At 30.9% G+C, this 16,767-nt stretch overlaps 1 non-coding gene across 1 annotated transcript; it reads left to right on the top strand.

Moving 5' to 3' along the window:
- The first annotated feature begins 2,554 nt into the window (after window positions 1-2,554).
- TRNAP-AGG (transfer RNA proline (anticodon AGG)) lies at window positions 2,555-2,626 on the top strand. The gene has a single exon. It is a non-coding gene; the product is annotated as a tRNA-Pro (tRNA).
- Window positions 2,627-16,767: the final 14,141 nt, after the last annotated feature.

Genomic DNA, 16,767 nt, shown 5'->3' with positions numbered 1-16,767 from the left:
TGGAGATTTCCTCCCATAAGGTATTTTCGTCTTTAGATACTCTTATCCACGTATTGCTAATACATGTATTACTTATCTCACCTTGTAATTCATATAAAAAAATATACAAATTTTCATATAATTTATACCCGTATTGATTATACAATGTTTGATTTTCAGTATTAAATTCACATAACTTGTACAAATTTTAATACTGAAAATCAATCATGGTATAAAATAATTCCGATTTATATTCAAAAATATTTTGGCCTATAGCTCAAAACAAATGACCCCCTATGTATTTTAGGATAAAAGGGTTAATGAGCATCCGGAGAAAATCATTTACATCCTAAATGTTGCTTTAAAAATTAAGCTCCACTCTTAAAACTTTGAGCAATAGACATTTTTGTCATTTACCACTCCAAAAGATGCGTTATTAAATTATAAATACTTCACCAGCAAAAAGATTGTGTACTTTTTTAGAGAAATATGTGCTTTTACCAATGTGAATAGTGTGGCCATCACGAGAAGTAAAAGAGAACCTCACAAATCTATAGAATTAAGATTGAGTGGTTTTAAAGTTCCCAACTTTTCTGGCCCCTCGTGACTAATTTAAATTTTAAAGAAAGTGTCATCATAGGTCATAACTCCTCCTACCGCAAAAACTTATCCTTATTTATTGATTACACTAAATTATTGTTGTTTTCGGTTTATATGTGATTTTTTAACCTTTCAAATATAATTCAGAGTGAATAATCTTAAAACTTAAGAAGGTATTAAATTTTTGGGAAAGTCACACAAATATAACTTTTTCAAATGGTAATTAAAAGATTACAATTACTTTCAAAAAATTACATAAATACAACTTATTCAAAATTTTAACTTCTTAATTACAAAAATACAACTTTTTTAAATTCCTAAAATATTAATAATACTTAATATTAGAAGTTACTACCATTAATGCATATCCACTTTTTACTTTCTCTTTTTTTCAAAATCATTAGAATGTAATTTTTCAAATAAACATAACAAAATCAACTTCAAATTCCATATTCAATCTACCGTTTTAAAAAGACTTTTTATCTTCCGTTTCCTCCTCCTCCTCCTCCTCCTCCTCCTTCTTCTTCTTCTTCTTCTTCTTCTTCTTCTTCTTCTTTTTTAATTTCACATGATGATGATTCAATTATTTTTTGTGACTAAAAGAAATTATTTGAATATATTAATATTAAGAAAAGTACATGAAAAGAATGGTATATGGTATAAGAAATGTACATGAAAATAAACGTTAACAAGTATATGGTATATTCAAATTGGTAGATTTAACTGAAAAGATAATAACAAAATATTTGTGAATATAATAGTAGAAATTAGTATATTTAAGTTTGTATATTATATATAGTATATAATATAATAATATTATTTGTGTATATAGTATATAATATTACGATATACCTAATATATGAATATATTACTCTATGTGCCAACCAATGTACTCTACATTAACATATAAAATATACAATATACAATATATAGAAAGAATAATATAATTACTTATAGATTACAACTAAAATAGGCTATTAATTGATAATTGACACCCCATCCCATAAAACTTGGCTTCCTTTCTGCCATCACATATTAATTATTCAATTTTTTTCTCTCTTCCATGAAATAGGAAAATTAACTCAATTAAATTTATATTTTTATATATTTAATATAATAAAAAAAAATATGCCTAATATATACAATAATGTATTTGGTCAAATATATATATATACGTAATATATAAGTACAAGAATATATATACTTGTTCAAGGAATTGTATAATATATATCATATAAATAGTAGTATACTTTTTTATGAATTAATGCTAGCTGAGTATATTGAGATGTTTAGAAAAGTAATTAATGTTATTAATAAAGGAAACTCCTTATTATTAGTCTTTTATTCATAGCACCATTTTTTTTATTTATGGTGTATCATACATATACCCTAAATATTAGAGTATATATTGTAGATTATGTAATTTAGTTAATTGTTGTAGATTACAAAATATTTTACTTTTTTCTTGTAATTATGTAACTTCCCCTAAATTTTTATTTTCAAATGTACTTTTGTTTAATAAGTAATTTGAACAAATTGCTAAAAAATCTTTCAATACTTCTTTATATTTCTCTATCAGGAGATTAAGAATAATTTAGTTAAATAACTCTTTTAATTAAATGTTATCAAGTGATTTTTCATGGATATGTGAAACCTTCAAGATCACTTATATGGAATGAAAAGAGTAATTATTCATTTATCATATTTAAGTTATAAATGAAGGTAAAGAAAATATATATTGCGATATCATTAATTCTGCCTTTAACTATTTCCTTCGTGAAAATACTTTTCTACTAATATGTGTTGAACTCTAACTTTTAAACGCACAACCATTCTTTCCTTTCATAAAATTTTAATTAAAAAAAAATGAATATGATAGAGTCCAATATAACTGGAGTCACACAGAAGAGAAGTCAGCCCTAGAGGCTGACAAATTCAATTAATGGTAGATATGTTGCTACTTGGGTCATAACTTGGGCATTTGGTCTAGTGGTATGATTCTCGCTTAGGGTGCGAGAGGTCCCGAGTTCAATTCTCGGAATGCCCCTTTCTACTCTTTTTTGGCTATTTTCCTTTAAAATCTACTGTTATTGCTCAAACCGTCCACAAAAGCTAAGATCTGTCATAATAGGAGTAGTAATTTGCAAAATATACAAATTAAAATATATTCATGTTCATGATTTTCTATCAAGTTGTTTATGGTTAGTTGTTCCTTAAGTCGACTAAAAATCACGTCCTTCAACAATTTTCTAATGCAATTTATTGGTTTTCATTTAGTTCAAAAAAAATTAAGATTAATGAGATGAGGCATTGCAACTTTTTGTATTTTCAATTTTGGCAGCTCTATCCTCAAGGGGTAAAAAGCCCATGAATATGTACATAGTATAGTTGATTATTTGATTGGGATAACCGGCAAATTTGGTGAATTTTATGCTAGGATGATTCTTTAACTATTCTTTTGATTTCATTTAAATATTTAATTTATAGACTGAAAAATAACATAATTGCTTTATTCGTTAAGTTTTGACATTTCGATCCTCCTATTTTGAGTTTAATCGAAATACCTACAATTATTGAAATTGAAATATAATATTTTTAACTTCTCAGAGAATGCGTGTTCCTTATTTTGAGTTGAGCTGAAATAAAATGATTAACAAACATTACAAAAGAACCAGATCATTAGCAAGTCTATGAGGAACTGGTAACTGGGTTGTAGAAGTATTACACTAAGAAGCAAGTCCTTAGCAGATGACTGGAACGACTGTTGATTAGAAGTAATGAAACAGATTCCAAGTGTAAGAAGGATTCCTTAATGAATTTGGTTTATGGGGTAAATAGGTGGATGAAGGAATACGAATTCAACATGGAAAAAATTGCTACACTTGCATATATAAAAAGAGGTTTGCAAAATAGGAGTAAAACGTGTGGAGGTCAAAAACAAATAAGGAAACCAAGTCCAAGTAGGATTAGATTCCTTAACCAAATTCCTTTGTGATTGGGAGATCAGGGTCATGGGAAATTTGGTCATCCCTGCTTTTATATAAAGCATCACAATCATTGTGAGGAGTGCTTTGTGAGATTTAAACTGTTCAACGAAGAGAACATGTTCCAGAGGAAGTTGCTGCTTACTTCTTGAGTTGTTAGGTATGAGTCTTGTGCTCTTAAATTGTAGCATCTCTTTCATTTAAGTTTTGTAATAGGTGGTCAATTGTTCGAGTTTGTTTTAGCTTTCTAGAATAGGGAATTAGTCTTGAAAGTGGTAGCTACAATTAGGTGAATTGTAGGGAGAAAGGTATTAAGTTTATAGTCTTCTGGTTATTGGATTGTAACCTTAACACTACTTGATTTTAGTGAAGTTTTTGGGGCAAATCGTACCAAGGTAGGTTATAATTTTTTACTCCCTTGAGCAAGGAGTTTTCCACGATAATTTTTTTTGTAATTTATATTCCGCAATTTTACTGCTTGTTAGGTGACTGACGAACCTGATTCTTCAGTAATCAGTAGATTAGGTGACAGCTAAAATAACACTTACTTGCCCCGACATTGCGGACACATTAATTCACATAAAATTCAGATTCACTTGTCAGATTAATATTTTAAAAATAAATTAAGAAAAGGAAAAATAATGTATATTCTTCAATCTCCAACCATACGCCATCGCAGCAACTCGAAGCACCTTCCACTCATTTTTTTGTTGGAAATTATTGGAAATCGCAGAATGTTTTGTAGCTTGAGGTGTTCCTATGACCCTATCTTTAAGGATATTTCAGGCGGTGTAGGCATATCCTTCAGGACTCAACAAGCTCTTCTAGTATAAAACTAGGAGCAGAAACTAAGAATTTTTTTATATTGGTAGAGAACCCACAGCTCAAAAAATAGAAAGAAGAATATTTCTTTTAAGTGTATTTCTCTAGAAAAAATGAAATATATAGGAAGAATAATCCGAACATCATGGCCAAGAAATAATAATGGCAGATTAGTTCTCATAATGTGCTATAGATTACAAAGGTTATAAATGTGGATTAAAGACTGAACTAATTCCAAGGGGATGACCCTCGACATATTTTATTAATCCATCTATTGTATTTGGACAATTTCTGGTTGGCTTAAAATATGAAAGTGATTCCTCCTAAACCGGATTTGGATTAGGCCTTTATGTCTCCACACAGTGGGGGAACAAATCCATTGATTCGTCGTCTATGTTGATATTATTTTGTATTAGGGTAATCTAAAATATAGAAATAGCATGCTAGAGAGGAATGTCGAGTGTGTGTCGCTGTTAATTTGCGTCCAGACAAATGATTTGATGCTCACCCCATCCTAATATAACAAAAAATGTATTTAGATAATATTTGAGTTGAATTTAGGAACAAAACTATTAAAGTTGAAATTGAAAAGATGACTTGTGAATGTTTAAATTGGGCATGAATTTTATTTTGATCTCAATCCATCTAAGCATATGCATTTGTAAACGAATTGGCAAGAGCATCCGAACAATGAGGTGCAATTACTGCTAGCAAAATTAATGAATGAATCAAAATTTGGACGGTTTACACTATTTTAATCCAATAACTAGTAAATTTATCCGCGCTTCGCGCGGTTGAATAAAACATAAATTTATTCAACTAATGATTTTTTTTTGTTTTCCACCCGGTGTCCGGTACCCTCATTGAAGTCCGACTATATCCGAATTCCCGCCGCGTAGGGTCTCATTCGAATGAAAACGCCTCCTACCAAGGATTTTTCCATACCTAGAGCTCGAACATGAGACCTCTGGTTAAGAGATGAGCAGTTCATCCGCTGCACCACATCTAACTAATGATAACATACTACTGTATATTCAACTAACCCACTAATGTTGTAATCTGTTTGTAATTGGGAACATTCTCATCAAATGCAATATCTACTGCGTACTTTAAACAAAGACCAAAACAAACTGATCTTAGGTTCAAACAAACATTAAATATTGCTATAATAGTGAGGAAAAGCAACAACGAAAAAGGATCAAATTGAATAAAAGGTTGTTTTTTCAAATTGAAAGGATATTTCCTTTCCATTATTGATTGTTGCAAGTATTCACTCACCACTGCACAAAAACGGAATCTTTACTACATATCACCGACATTATAAACCGCTTTCACGACTTTGATCCCGTGGAAAAAATGCGCAATCTCTGATCATTATTATAATCCCATGAATCAAACCCTTCTTTATTCTTTCAAGAGCACTCTTAAACTAAAATGAGTAATCAAAAAAAGATGATATAATTAACATTAAAAAGAAAAAAGTATTACGAAATGATAAGCAAACCACTATTCTTTTATTATGAGAATGAAGAGGATCATAATCGGTCATATCAATATAATATGTTTTCTTTTATGATAATGTGTTTAGATATAATATGCAATGACATATATATATATATATATGCGCGCGCTCGTGTTACCAAATTACGGAGGCTTTAGGATAGCACACACAAGTTATTTGTACAGTCATACGCCATTATTAAATTTAGATTGATTGTGGCTTGATATAAGAGTGAAAAAAGTTAATTCAACAAATAGTGAAAAAACAAAAGGAAAAAATACATTACTATAAAATCGAATAAGAAACTTTAAAGCATAGATAAGCAAAGGGGAGTGGGGGCAAATAAATCTCCATGGATAATGTTTAGGTAGTACATGTTATGCTTTCTACGGAAATCATGCAAGCGAAAATGCCAGTGGCATCTCATGGCTCATGTAGTCAAATAATCAACATTATCAACATTAGAACCTGAATATTAAGTCAAGCACCTAATACCAAGCCAAGCATGTACCGTCACCACTTTATGATTCCCTTAATAGCTGTTATGAACGAATTAAAAGAGAATAGTGTAATTAAGCATATAAATGAAGTGAGAAAAAAAAAATTAAGAAAAAGACAACTCGTCAATTGAGAAGTAACAATAAAAAGAATTAACAATTACTTGAGAGAACCTTAATAAGTGAATCACCACAAACAACAAAATGTGCTACGTTGTTGCAGCTTTGGATATTTGAAGAGCGGATAACAAAGTGCTCTTCACCTCATTGATAGTGAAGATTTAATAATGAAAATCAAGACGAAACAATTGTTGCAATGATAGAAAAGACAAACTCAAGTACTATAGTTAATTTACATTCTAGATTTCTTTTTCTCAGGCCATATATATGCCTTGAGAATTGTTGTGATTCTTATAAAATTCTCTTGCACTATGTGTTAATGCAATAACTTCAATATCATTCGGATAAATTTTATTTTTTTATGGTATGACCTCAATACTATTCAGATAAATTTTTAAAGAACAAAGGTACAACTAACGAAAAATGTTTACAATTCCGTGAGACTTAAGAAGTTTGTTGATGGCTAACCTTTTCAGCAAGTATCACACTAAGTACTTCCATTTTCAAGATTTGTTAGACACATGTGTCACGACCCAACCAGTGGGCCATGACGGGTACTCGGAGCTGACTACCGAGCACCCACTACAACATAATGCATGTATAGCTACGAAATTTTGGCTATGAATTCAAAAATTGTGGCTAATAGCTAGTAATAGCTACAAAAATTTAAATTTCATGGCTATCTACAAATTCGTAAAATTTCTTAGCCACGAAAATTAAATTGACAAAGCTAATTCCTCTTTTTTGCTATAATTGCTAACAATCGTGGCAATAATTAGCTAAATTGCTACAACTTTATTGCTACAATAAAGTTTTGTAGCTGATCATAAGTTTTTGCCACACGATAGAAGCTAGCGTAGCAATAGTAACCTTTTAGCCACAATAAATTATTTGAAACTAAATGTCGTAGCTAAATAAATATTCTTGCTTCAAATTATAAACAAGTGTGGCAATAGTTAAATGATATAGCTACAAAGTTTTTGGTATAATAAAATTTCGTAGCTAATCATTAGTTTTTGCCACAAATTGAAATTTGTTATAGCAATACTAACCTTTTAGCCACAGAAAGTTATTTTAAACAAAATATTGTAGCTAAATAAATATTGTTTGCTTCGAGTACTAACATTCGTGGCAATAGTCTACTAATAGCTACAATAGTTTGTCATGAAGAAATTAAATAGCCACAGGGTCATTGTTGTGCTAAAATTTTCGTAGCTAATCATTATTTTTTACCACGAGTTAAAGTTTATTATAGCAATAATAATCTTTTAGCCACACTAAAATATTCAAAACAAAATCTAGTGGCTAAATGAATATTTTTTCTTCAAGTTATATTTGAGATAAAAGTGAAAATAGTTTGTTTAATAATTACAATTATTAGTCATGACAAAATGAATAACCATAAATTTAGAGTGTCAGCGACAATAAACTTCATAGTTAACCATAAGTTTTATATACACATGAGGCTCTCATTGAAATACTAGTATTTTAACCAAAATTTTGTAGCTACAAAAGATAAATATTTTTGCATCGGTTACGAAAATCATGATGAGAATTGGTCTAACAGTATTACTTTTATTTTATTTTATTTTATTATTTTCATATAAGAGCTTAGAGTAATTTCTTATATTAATCACTTATTGTGAAAAAAAGTATTCATATTGAAGACTTTAATAGTTGCAGAGATGTTATGTTAAGTATTTATAGCAATTTCGCATATCTAATTTAATTTTTTATAAGTGCTCATATATTGAAGAACTTTGCGGTAGTTTTGGTATATCAAATTTTGATAAATATAATAATAATTTTATCGATAATAACCGTTCATAGCTACAAAGCCACAAAACAATGATAAATTTATGATTGCGCCACTAAATTAAAAAGAGTATATTAAAATAATAAATTTTTGATGAAAATGAAATTTGTTGATGGTTTTTTCCCTAGATTATGCAAAACAATTTAAGACAGAATCTTTATATCTAACATTATTAATCATATTTAATTTTATATAGTGTTCTTTTATTAAGTCATACTAAGAATTAAGAATTTAATATGGTTGATATCTAAGTCATAGTGTCACGACCCAATTTGCGAGTCGTGGTGGCACCTACACTATCCCTCCGAGTAGGCGAACCACATTACTAATAACAAGTTGAATAAGCGGAAAATTAAATAAAAATAAATTATCAAGTCTTAAATACTTATCATAACTAGAGATGTCATGACGACCCCAAAATCTGATCAAAAGGTACAAGAGCGCTAACATAGTACGGAATATAAGTCTGAAAATACCCGAAGGCTACATATTGTCTGTCGAATAGAAAAACAGAAATAAATAGAGGAGGTCCTTCAGGGGCCACGGATGACCAAGTAGCTCACCCTGAATGACTGAAAGATGTCACCCTCGCGTATCAACCACGGGGTGTAGAACTGGAACCTGGATCGTACTCTGCACTCAACAAAAGTGCAGCAAGAGTAGTATCAGTACAACACTTGTACCGGTAAGCATCATAGGCCGACAATGATTAGATAACGCATGAAGAAGTTGAAACCAACAAGTAGCATATAGAGCAAACAGGTATGGTCACGTATCATGTACAAGTAAAGTGTAAAGGAATCATGAAATCAACCAAGACAGATATAATTCACCAAATGATCAGTCAAATATATGAGTGGATGAATGCAATGCAATGCAACAGTCACCTCTCTCACTCCACTCTCGTACACACATGCTAAGGGCAGTGCCTCAAAGCCATGACCCATGGGGGACCCGCGAAGTCCATGTACCACTCGTGCTCTCCGGCAGAAACCTCGGAGGCTATTAATCACTCTCAATCTCCGGCAAAGACCTCGGAATCTCTCTGTCACTCTCCATCTCCGGCAAAGACCTCGGAGTCTCTCAATCACTCACCTCACCAATCATCACAACAATAATATGGAAAGCATGTCATGCATGATATCAGTCTCAACAATATCACCAATATAAATCAACAAGTACAAATCATATTACTGTCCTCTGTTCAATTATCATTATTACCATTCCTTTTCATGTGATGAGTGAATAGTATGTGACAGAGATACAAACAAGTGATAATCACAGAAATAACACATTTGGCGACAAGCCCACATAACAGCTGACAAAATCAACCTAATTGGAATTCACCTCCACTTCATGCCCGAAGGCCTATCATGCTATCCCCGTCACTTTCTACAACTACATACGATTCTCTAATCAGAGTCTAACTAAAGTAGACCGTAACCTACCTCAATGCCGAGTGGGTGCCACGAAACAATCAACTAATTCCTTCCCTTTGCGTAGAGCCTCTGAACGATCAAAATCTATAAAATATGCGATCTACGTTAGAATACGAATCTAAGGACACCCATATTGCTATATTTATATTCGAAACCCAAAAACGCACCCCAAAAAGTGGCCTTGGGCCCACAAGGGCAAGATTGAAATTTTTATTGAAAAATAATTTCACCCATTGTCTAAGGATCATATATTTTTAAAATGGTCAATTTCATCCATAAATGGACTATCAAATCATTAATTCTCCTTTCTTAGGACTAGGACTCAAAACCTTTAATTACTCCAATTTCTTAAATTCGGACAAAAAAAATTAACTTTTCATAATTTAAATACCATGATTCTGAAGGTATTCATATTTTTCACTACCAAAATATTCAATTACATATACCCTATGTATTAGAATTAAAGTGCAACCATGCTAACGTGTGAAAAAGAAATTCTGATTACTGTAGCCTAAGTTACATAACTGCACTTAGCAAATTTGTAGAAACCCTTTAATCATTACTCCTACCATCATTATCCAATGAATAGTAAACATTATATTATCATTAGCCCTCACATAATTTTGTAATGATTATGCCATCATAAATCAACAATTTCTCACGATTCTAGTACGTAAGTGAAAATCGTGTAATGACCCCAAGGATCTTATTTCATTCCACATGACACTAATAATGCTTCAGCAATTAGCTAATAATATCATTAACATTAAACTTTTGTCCTGCATACTCATTTACACATCATCTGCATCTCAATCATTGAAATTATAATTGGCTAATCATTAGCTATTTAAGTGAAAGGACCCAAGATAAGAAAATTACCTGATTTCTCTAAGTAAATTTCTGGTCTGCAACGAGGAACCCTTTCAGTGGTTGTTGCCGTTCATTATGTGCCCAAACCGTTTCTTGAACTTTTTTTTTTTTTTTTTTATGCTACCTTTTAATATTTCAACCCTACTCCAATATATTTACTCCTATTTATGGGCCATAAGTTATAGGGTTTTAAATTAATTATGGGCTTGTCCTATTACTCCCCAACTAAAATCATGATCCAAAATAATCTTTTTACTCAACCGGTATGTATAAGGCAAAAATTTATCCACTTAGTAAATTACCCTATGCACCAACTCATACCTCATGTAAGTGCAAATAAAATCCATATGACTAGACTATTCACACACTTTAAGTAAATATATTTCAAAAATTACCCATTAATTAAATCGCCGTGCCACCCACTCCCGCAAGTCAAAAGTACCTTTTAAAAGTATGAAAGTGTATTTAAGCAAAAACGAGACCAAAAGTGCTAAACGACCAAACGGGTCCTTACACATAGTAAAACTAATTATATCATAAGTCTTATTAAATAAGTATGTAAGCTCGAATTATAATTTTAAAAAACAGGAAATTGTATCTATTTAATAACAATAATCTTTTACCAATTACATAATTAGCTATCATAAATTAAATTAAGAATCTAAAAAAACGATAATTTAATATGATTTTTATAATGAATACTCTTGTATTTCTTGTGACTATTATTTGATAGTTTATAACACTTTTTCAATATTTATTTCAAAAAAGTAAATAATTTAACATGGTTAATATATGAGCGTATAAGAAAACTAACTAGTATATCATAATTCATATTAAATAAAATATTGTTTGTAAGTTTCAAATACAATTTGGTTAAACTTGTAATTATATTTAATTAAATCTGAATATTTGATTATAAAAGAGACTTAAACAACTATGTGGATGTATTTGTCTACATTAATCGGTAATTATATTGATTTTAAATTAGTATAAAAGTTATCCATGCTATGATCTAATGTTGTTTTAATAATTGTCATCAATTTAACTAAACAACATAAAATAAGAATTCAATAAAATTAAAATAAGGGAGTATATAACAAAATCAACAATACAGAGGATGAAAAAAGCTATAAAGGAATTCATATTTTAGAATAATACGGTTGATATCTAAGCAATAGTAAAACTAATAATATTATAAGTCTTATTAATTAAGTATTAGTTGTAAGCTCCACTTTGGAAAATAATAAATTATATCTAATTCGTAACAATAATTTGTTACCAATTACACTATGATGGTCATCGATCATATTAATTATCATAAATTAAATTATACAGTGAATCTAACAAATGAAAACTTAATATAATTTTTGTAATGAATAATCTTTTATTTTGACCAAAAAAAAGAATAATCTTTTTTTTATTGTGACAATTATTTGGTAGTTTATACTAACACTTTTTAAATATTTTAAGATTTATTTTTAAAAAATAAATATTTAATATGATTAATATATGAGTGTATAAGAAATCTAATTAGTATGTCATAATTAATATTAAATAAAATATTGTTTGTAATTTTCAAATACAATTATATAACTTGTAGTTATATTTAATTAAATCTGAATATCTGACTATAAAACAACTATATAACTTGTAGTTATATTTAATTAAATCTGAATATCTGACTATAAAACAGACTTAAACAACTATGTGCATGTATTTATCTACGTAGATTGGTAATTATATTCATTTTAAATTAGTATAAAAGTTATTCATGATTGATCTAATGCTATCTTAAAAATTATCAAAAATTTAACTAAACACTAGAAATTAAGAATTTAATAAAATTAAAATAGGAAAATATATAACAAAATCAACAACTTCATAGAGGATGAAAAAAGCTATAAAGGAATTCAAAATTTAGAATAATATTTATGTCATGCGTATAGTCGACTTTTTCTATGTACTTAGAGTAAAGTCTATAATATTTATCATTATTTCCACTAGGTAATTTTCTTTGTTATATAAGTTAGTTTTATTATAGAATTTGTATATAAAGAAGTAATTAAAGAAAGATAAAAAAATATGCATATAATAATATGTGAAGAAAACACAAATTAATAATTTAATATGGTTGATATCTAAGTCCATAGGAAAACTAATTATAATATAATTCTTATTAAATAAGTATTAGATGAAAGTTCTAATTAATTTTTACAAAGATAATAAAATTATATATAATTAATAACAACTAGAGTCGTTTTTTTGTTGCTTTACATTTTTTCTCTGTTAAATTTGTTAGTAATAGATTTATCTAAGACTTGTTTTGCGCTTGAATTCTATGTCCACACAAATATAATTAGTTGTTTATGTTTTTTAGTGCTAAAATAATTTATCATTATTAACAGGTAGATTTGTGGAATGAGAGCATATAAGTGACAAACTAAGACAAATGTTGATCGAACTAAGGTGCAGTTGAAGACCGTGGAAGGAGAGAAAGGGGAAGATTATACAGCTTTGGACTCAAACAAGATGGTGTCATACAAAAATTATGTATTATGACTATTTTGAAATTGAAAAATATAATTATCAGTAACTTTTTTTTAGATCAAGTACAATTATCTGTAAGTTGAAACGTGTTTTGGAATAAAAAAATGAATTTGTTTATAAAATTCTTGTTATCAACAATGCTTGTGGAAAATTTAACTTGTAATCAAGGAATTGTTGAACATGTAGCTGGATATATATAATTGCCCTATAAAATTATTTCACTTTCCGTAGTAAATGAAGAACCATTTTAGCTATAATTTTATATATTTCATGGCTAATAATATAGATTCTTAGCTACAATATAAAAATATTTGTGGCAAATACTTCAAATCATAGCTATGAATTTCTTGATTCGTAACTAAATATGAGTACTATTGCCACGAGACTAGACTGTACAAATAGCCACAAATTTTGCATTTACGTGGCAAATAAATTAAATATTTTGCTACAATGCAATACCTTGCGGCTACAATTTGAAGATAGCTACAAATTTTATTTGTCGTGGCAAAAGAATAAAATCACTTGTTATAAGTATATTTTTTTTTGTGGCAGAAGCTCTTTACCGTTATAGCTACAACACAAAAAAATTCCGTAGCAATAAGTAATAGTCCTTAGCCACGGCCCATGTAAAGTTTGTAGCTAACTTTTAGCTACGCTACATTTTGCTACGAATGCTACGGAACAAAAAATTGTGGCTAGAGTGTTTAGCCACGGAAATTTTTATAATTAGCTATAGATACACAATGTTGTAGTGACCACTCATCATGCTAACAATCATACCCAACCTGTAGACACATTACCTCCAAGGCAATGCATATATATACATATAAGCCCTCACGGCTGCAAAAATGATATACAAAACATACACTGGTGTATTCATGAGACATCTACTACCCACGCATACGTATCTACGAGCCTCTACTGGAGTACTGAGACATAAGGACAGGACAGGACCCCATCATACCCAAATATGAACACAAAAGAATGCATCAATAAGCTGCACCTCCGGAGTAGTAGGGTGCCCCTGTATAAGCTGATATAGCTCCTAAGAATCTGGGCCGCCTCCCTGTCTACCTGTGGGCATGAACACAACGTCCATAAAAAGAAAGGACGTCAGTACGAACAATGTACTGAGTATGTAAGGCATACATGATAACATGATAAAAAGATACAAGAATACAAGATAAAGAGATAACCTGTAACTGATTGCCTCTTAAGGCGGAGTCATGCATGCTAACTTATATAATAAACAACATCATATCAAGTATGCATATATAAATTGCCCGACCATATAGGTACGGTGTGATCATCATTAGCCCGCGTCCGGAGTAAATATCTCGAGCCACCCACTAGTGGTGTCTGCCCATGCCATCTAGACATGGTGTAATCATCATCATAGCTACACACTACGCCTGTCGTAGTGGTGACTGCCCGGCCATATAGGCGCGGTGTAATCATACATATACATAATATGAGGCGCGCATGGGAGCTCAAGTAAAGGCTATAACTCTATCGGAGTGACGTAAGGTCGGGAACCTCCGATTACATCATGGAATAATCATCATCGCTATGTCTCGCCTTGGAAGAACTACTATCATGAGGTGAGACAACAACCAGAAGTAACATCAATGAAATCATAAAAATAGGATTATCAAACTCATGAAAGCATCATTATCATCATCATTATCATAGAACATATCTCATCTCTACCTCATAAGATCATCTCTACCTCATAAGAAGCTCTTAAGAATCTTTAACTTCCATCTTTTGGGATGTAAGAAGGTCATGGAAATATAGAGAAGGAATCATAATATAGGAGTCATGCCTTTGAAAGAAGGGGACTAGCCTTACATACCTTTACGTCTCTTTAAATTTGCCGACTAAACGGTACCCTCCAAGTTCACGATTCCACATTCAAGAGAATTCGTACTAAGATTAGATAACTGGAAACGTACTTGAAGCTAAGCTAAGGCGACTAAGGGCTAACAAAAATTGGGCAGCACTTCCTTTGTTTCTACAATTTTCTCCATATAATATAACAACTCCCAAACATCAATAACAACATCCATAGTATCATAATCAATAACTTTGCTAAGCTGGGCATTATTCAATTCTCAAAATTCCCTCTCAAAGCCATCCATAACCATAATTACCACCCAACGTCGAATTCATTCACATATAATGCTTCTTTAACATCCTTAATATCATTCATAACAAGATTATACCCATGATATGTCAAGAACTATCATTCGAGTCAAGTCACTATTCAAAAATACCATTATTTTCACATTTGAGCTCCATTTTCTACTTTCCTCCTTAATCCAAGTCTTTCAACCACTCAATATTCTTAATAACTTGGAAATGAGCATAAAACTCACCTTTGATTGTGTAGGAACGGTCTTTGAATGAAGATACTTCACTTGGAGAAAACCCTAGCTTTAATTTCAAAGGAATCCTTGACTTCCACAAGCCCTAGAGAACATCCTTACACTTGATTCTACTAATCTTTGGTGTTTAGTCTTGATTTATCATGGGTTTATGTTGATATAGTGTGGGGAAGGTTCTAGAGGTGTGGAGAAGGTTGGAGAAGGTGATAAATGAAAAAAATAAGCTTGGGCCGTCCATATATAAAAACAATCTGACCAGTCGGGCAATTATACGATACGAACGACGAAGCGTCGATCAGATCGACGGGGCATCGATCTGACCGTCGAAGTCGTGAAATTTCCAGTGAGCAACTTTCGTTTCCTTTCATTCTACGGTGAGAAGGACAGTCCGTCGAATTGATCGACGGAGCGTCGATCTGTTGCAATAAATCAATTTTACGGCACAATTGACGAAGCGTCGACCCGTCCGTCGGTACAAAGAACGACCGTCGAACCCCCCTTTCGCAAAACTGCAGTGAAGTTTCATTTTGACGAACTTTTCTCCCTTGCCTCAAATGTCTTTGGAATCTTAATTAGAACCATTAAGTATCCCTTCTTACTTGTAGGGACATCATATACACCTTAAATTACGTTAGTCTATTCACCGCTCAGCAACCCGAAATTCCGAGTTGTAACAACAAGCTCCAAAGAGACATAGATTACAGAAAAAATGGTGAAAAAATAGTTTCGGACAAAATTTGCACCATACCTATCGTCTGAGATTTTTCCCTTTATCTGTAATCGCACAGATACGTCGAATCTTACCGGCCCCTGTTCGATAAGTAAACATGTGGCAACAAAAAAAAAATGAGAAGACTTAGACAATTACATAAGGGTAGGGATAAGATAAGTAAAGAAAAATACAGTACTTTCCGAGTCCAAAGCCATAACAGGGTCTTCAAGAATGTGATCATATCTTCCTAATAGCTTTGGAGTTTTTAATGGGAGGGTAATTAAAATTATAGTAAGTGGTAAAAAAAATGAAAGGGAAGAAGAAGAGTGTGCAATTATTGTCACTTAACCACCCTTCACCATTATCTTCTCCTAATAAAAAGAACAATTACACCCATTCATAATAAAATGTTACAACCCTTATAATTGACCATTAATACATTTTTTTTTGTAGGAAGAGGAAAATAAGTAATTAATAGGAAATATAAAGATAA

Source organism: Lycium barbarum, chromosome 12, assembly GCF_019175385.1.
Source record: "Lycium barbarum isolate Lr01 chromosome 12, ASM1917538v2, whole genome shotgun sequence".
NCBI classification, from domain to species: Eukaryota; Viridiplantae; Streptophyta; class Magnoliopsida; order Solanales; family Solanaceae; genus Lycium; species Lycium barbarum.
This window is presented reverse-complemented; position numbering and strand designations above follow the sequence as displayed.